The following is a 5,367-nucleotide window of genomic DNA, read 5'->3' on the forward strand; positions in this document are numbered from 1 at the left end:
GGCCTGGGCGCTGTCCCTCAGCTCTTCAGCTCAAGGCTAGCGCTCTACCACTTGAGCCACAGCACCACTTCCAGCTTTTTCTGCTTATGTGATGCTGGGGAATCGAACCCAGGGCCTCCGGCATGCAAGGCAAGCGCTCTACCACTGAGCCACCTTCCCAGCCCTTCAACATACTTTTAAAGAACAGTGAACACAAATGCTTCCCAACCAGGTAGAATTGATTGGTTTCTGATGAGTTTAATAATCCAGCCCCTCTATCCCTCATCTATCTATGTGCTACTAGAACCTGCTTGATAGCCTGATGAAGTAGCCTGACACTAAAGATAACTCATATATACATTCATGAGCCCAGACTAGCACTGCTTTCCCAGGAAGCTACAGGCTGAGGTTGAAAATGTCACTGCCACTGCCTCTGCCAACTGAACTTTCTCCTCCACCTGCCTGCCCAGTAGTTCCCTGAGAACTGACCCCGGCTGACACGCCTTGAACAGGTGCCCTATTAAACATGAAGCAGCAGGGTTCTTGTCTTTGGGGTTTAAAAGAGTACCAGCAAAGAATACATCTCACCTCTGGGAGCATTAGCTCTTCCCCCAAACTAGATTTTCAAGGCACTGTTTTTTTTTTTTAATTTTTATTTATTTTTTATTGTGAAAATACTGTACAGAGGGGTTACAATTATATGGGCAAGATAATGAGTACATTTCTTATCAAGCATTGTAGTCTCATTTGTTTCCCCTTCCTATCCCTTCCCATCCTCCCCCCACCGCCCCACCCAATCCTCCCTGCCTCCCCCCCACCAAAGTTGTAAAGTTCGTTTAGACATAACGACTTGTGCTTCTCATTGTTGCAACGGGTCCACCTGTATCCCTACTTAAACGATTTGTTTTTCCCCTTCCTCTCCACTAATTATACCGACATCAAATGCAGTCAAAGCAGGGGTTATACTGTGGGGGAGGGACATACAAAGCAACAAAGAAATAATCTTATAAATGAGTTAGAAACAATCGCATGAAAGAAAAAAAGACATTTAAATACATATCTTAGGGTTCATTTCCCTAACATCACCTTATCTGACCTTTTCTGCTTGACTCAGACATATACTAGATATTGCAAATAAGGGAAACCATGGGACCTATGTTTCTTTGGGCTTGGCTTACTTCACTTAATATACTATGTTTATTGCAGCATTATTTACTATAGCTAAGTTATGGAACCAACCCAGATGCCCCTCAGTAGATGAATGGATCAAGAAAATATGGTATATATATATACAATGGAATTCTATGCCTCTATCAGAAAGAATGACATTGCCCCATTTGTTAGGAAATAGAAAGGCTTGGAAAAAATTTATCAAGGCGCTGTTTTAAGACTTCCCCCACAGAAATTCCATCCCTGCAACTACAGTAAGTACCACCAGGTGGCACATTACCACTTTTTCCCACAAGAAGTAGTTTGAAGGTGGAGGTTAACTTTCTTCAACCTAGTCCAAACATCCAATGCATCATGGCCAGTAAGCACATCAGTGGGAGACTGACTCAAATGTATAACACATTGCAAAAGTCAACCACGCAAAATCCCATACTGTTTTTGCTGTGAACTGCTTTTAAATTTCTCATGTGGAAGATGACTTTCAAACACTAAAGATAGGGTGATTAAGTGAGCCAGCCATTTTCAGCAACTCTTATGTTTCCCTATACCCTTCTTCAGTTCCTCCCATTCTGAAGCAGCAGAGTTGCTCTCTTCTTTAATTCTTTCAGCTTTGAGAGGTCTGATAAAAGTTGGGGGAAGTTCAGAATATCTAAGACTTCTGGGGAGGAGTAAAGAAGAGACTATCATGGTGGGTATGGGAAGAAATAGATCCGTTTAAGACATTCCCTAAGACATTGGGGAAAACACAGCTCCTGGATTTCTTTTTTTTGAGGGGGGTCCAGTCGTGGGGCCTGAACTCTGGGCCTGGGCGCTGTCCCTCAGCTCTTCAGCTCAAGGCTAGCGCGCCACTTCTGGCTTTTTTCTTTTTGCTTATGTGGTGCTGAGAATCAAACCCAGGGCCTCAGGCATGCAAGGCAAGTGCTCTACCACTGAGCCACCTTCCCAGCCCCTAGCTCCTGGATTTCAGATGTGAGGATTTCCATATAATCCAAAAGGAGGGTTGAGGATTGACAAGTGTCCTCTTTAAGAACACAATAATTTTCCAAGAATTCTGTGATAAAAGTGGGTTTTAAAGTCACCCTGGGAAAAGAGGAACATAGTTGGCTAGAAGAGGGAGGAGGAGGTCATAGGTTTTTTGTTCCTTTGGTGTGTGTGGCAGGGGGGGGGGTGTGCTGGCACTGAGGTTTGAACTCAGGGCTGTCCCTTTGCTTTTCTGCTCAAGATTGGCACTCTAACACTTGGGCTATAGCGCCACTTCCAATGTTTTGTTGGCTAATTGTAAATAAGAATGTGGGGTTGGCTTTGAACCAAGATCCTCAGATTTCAGCCTCCTGAGTTGCTAGTTTTACAGATGTGAGCCACTGGTGCCCAGCAGGAAGCCATGGCTTTACTGAGTACAAGGTCAGAGGGAACTGAAAGGCAACTCTGACAAGCATCCAAGCATGTCTGCTTTCCAGCATGTTACTGCTCTATGGTGTTGAATTTTGAGGGACTTCCAGGAAAGGGGTGCTATGGTAAGAAGCCACCTGTTTGAAAAGAACCATTGCCTTCCTAAATGATGTTACCTTTGAAAGTGTAGCCAAAGGACACAGCGCATCTAAGCCCCCTAGCTTAGCTCAAGTAATACAAAGCTTGTTCAGTATGTTCAAGTCCCTGGGTACAATCCCCATACTGTAAATAATAATTTAGAAATAATTAATAATAAGGGGAGGAAAAGAAAAAGGAAGAAGAAAAAGGGCAAGAAGAAGAGAAGAAGGCAGCAGTATAGGTACATAGCTCCAGTGCCCCCCAGAGCCTGGGAGAACTTTCAATACCCAGAAAGGTCACAAACCCACCCAAAGGGAGAGAGAATGGTGCTGAAAAGTCTTGAAGAAGAAAAAGTGACCTTGCATCAGAAACCATACTCAGAACAGCTGAATAAAGGTAAATACATTCACCTTCTGAATATTAGGCATCTGCTTAAAGCCAGTGTGCCAGCTGAGAAAGCAGAATGCATATTAAGTGTATGTGCTATCAAACAAAACAGCTGCTTCTATGCCCATTTAAATTGATCTCCCCACAGTTTTCAAGCATTCAAAATATTGTACTTGCCAGGTGGTGGTAGCTCAAGCCTATAATCCTAGCTACTCAGGAGGCTGAGATCTGAGGATCATGGTTCAAAGCCAGCCTGGGCAGGAAAGCCCATGAGACTCTTACCTCCAACTAAACACCAGAAAACCAGAAGTGGGGCTGTTGTTCAAAGTGGTAGAGTGCTAGCTTTGAGCACAAAAGAAGCTCAGGGCCAGCACTCAGGCCCCAAGTTCAAGCCCCAGTGAAATATCCCAGCTTCCCAGGGGGACTCAAACCCATGATCGGCAAAAAGGAATTACCAATATCCAGCCAAACTGGCTGGAAGCCTTTTATTAGCCACATGGTATTGGTCTCCAGCTCGCAGAGCTGGAGCTTTGCTTTTCATGGGGGTTTTTTATAGGAAGGGGTTACATGTAGGTGATGTTTGCCAAAGCAAGGTTACAGAAGCAAAACATAGCCTTGAGTCACAAGAGCATAGGCAAAACATATTCTAGACTTGGCCAACATGACTGATACTATCAATTCTATTGACACTATTGATACTTGATTACAAAACATCAAAACATATCCTTGGATTACAGAAGTCAAAATTCAACCTTGGGTGGGGGTAGTCTATTTTACAGAAACGTTTTTATTATAAGCTCCTGACTAATACAGCAACTCAGTGTAGCTGGTGATAAGCCTCCAGGTTGTGAGTAACTTCAGCAAAGTTTGTGGTAAACTGCAAAGCTGACAGCTTGGCACACTTGAGTGAGGGAGAGATGGACTTTTGCTTTTTAGTAAGGATATAAAGGAGCTAAGATTGACCCCTTTACCAAGAGGTTTTTCCCTCTATCAATAATTTTGTTCTGTTTTCTGATTTCACATTTTTGTTCCCAAGGATACAATAGAAGGAAGTTTCTGCCAGTGAATAGTAACTTGGATACCTTGAACTTTTGGTGGGGATCATCACACCCAGGACTGGTACACACACACACACACACACACTATCTATCTATCTATCTATCTATCTATCTATCTATCTATCTATCTATCTACCTATCTATGTATATATACATATATATGTGTATATATACGTATATATATATATATATATATATATTAGTACTTATTGCCTTGGGGATGTTGAAAGATGATGGAAAGAGATTCAATTTGATGTGCATCTCCATGTCCATGTTATCAGACTCTTTTCTGATGATTTACTATACTTCTGTGATACATAAATATATATATATATGTACATATACACATATATACATGCATATATCTAGCTAGACAGACAGACAGACAGATTGATGCTGGAGATTAACTCCAGGGCCACATGTATACTAAGCATTCACTGGGTTACAATCACAGCCCGATACTAAATTAATAAACTAAGAAATAAGAAAACCAATAAACATCATTTAGAATACCTTAATTGATCTCACATTTGTATTCTGCTTTGTAGAAGAATATAACAGGGTCTCATTTAATCCTACTAAGCCTAACTGCTACAAAGCAGATATTTTTATTGCTGTTTTACCCATGAGAAAGCAGAATACAATCATTAAAACAACTTCAGCAGCATAACAGGAAGCTTGTAATAATGTACTTATCCTTCCATCCACCACATTTACATAACAATTCTCACTGCTCTGCTGTCCTTCCCATCTCCAGGGCATTTCCCAGGAGAGACAGGTGACTTGACAGCTTTGAGCCTTGGAACCTCAGCCTGCTGCTTTACTTCTTGTTGACATATTTCCCTTAGCTCTCTAATCTGTTTACTGAAAATACTGTTGATAAAACGGCATGTTGATAAAATTGGCATGGAAGCCAATAAATAGAGACTTGAAATCACAACTTTGAACCCTTCAACTCTAAAACAGGAGCAATTCTGTATACAGTAGGGTTATGGTGAGGATTTGGTAGTATAATTATGGGTTTAAATTGTTATACAAATATGTGCATGCTCATATCATAAAATCACTTATAAAATCACAGGTGCACACGTGTGTACAATTGTATTATTCACATGACTGATTGATTGGTTGGTTGATTGATAGGGTCAGAGAAAAAGCTAGAGAAAGAACCTCTGGATGTTCCCATGGCTTAGTTCAAGGATAGAAAGGAAGAAAGAAAAAGGGCAAGCTGGGCGCTGGTGGCTCA

Source organism: Dipodomys ordii, unplaced genomic scaffold, assembly GCF_000151885.1.
Source record: "Dipodomys ordii isolate 6190 unplaced genomic scaffold, Dord_2.0 Scaffold214, whole genome shotgun sequence".
NCBI classification, from domain to species: Eukaryota; Metazoa; Chordata; class Mammalia; order Rodentia; family Heteromyidae; genus Dipodomys; species Dipodomys ordii.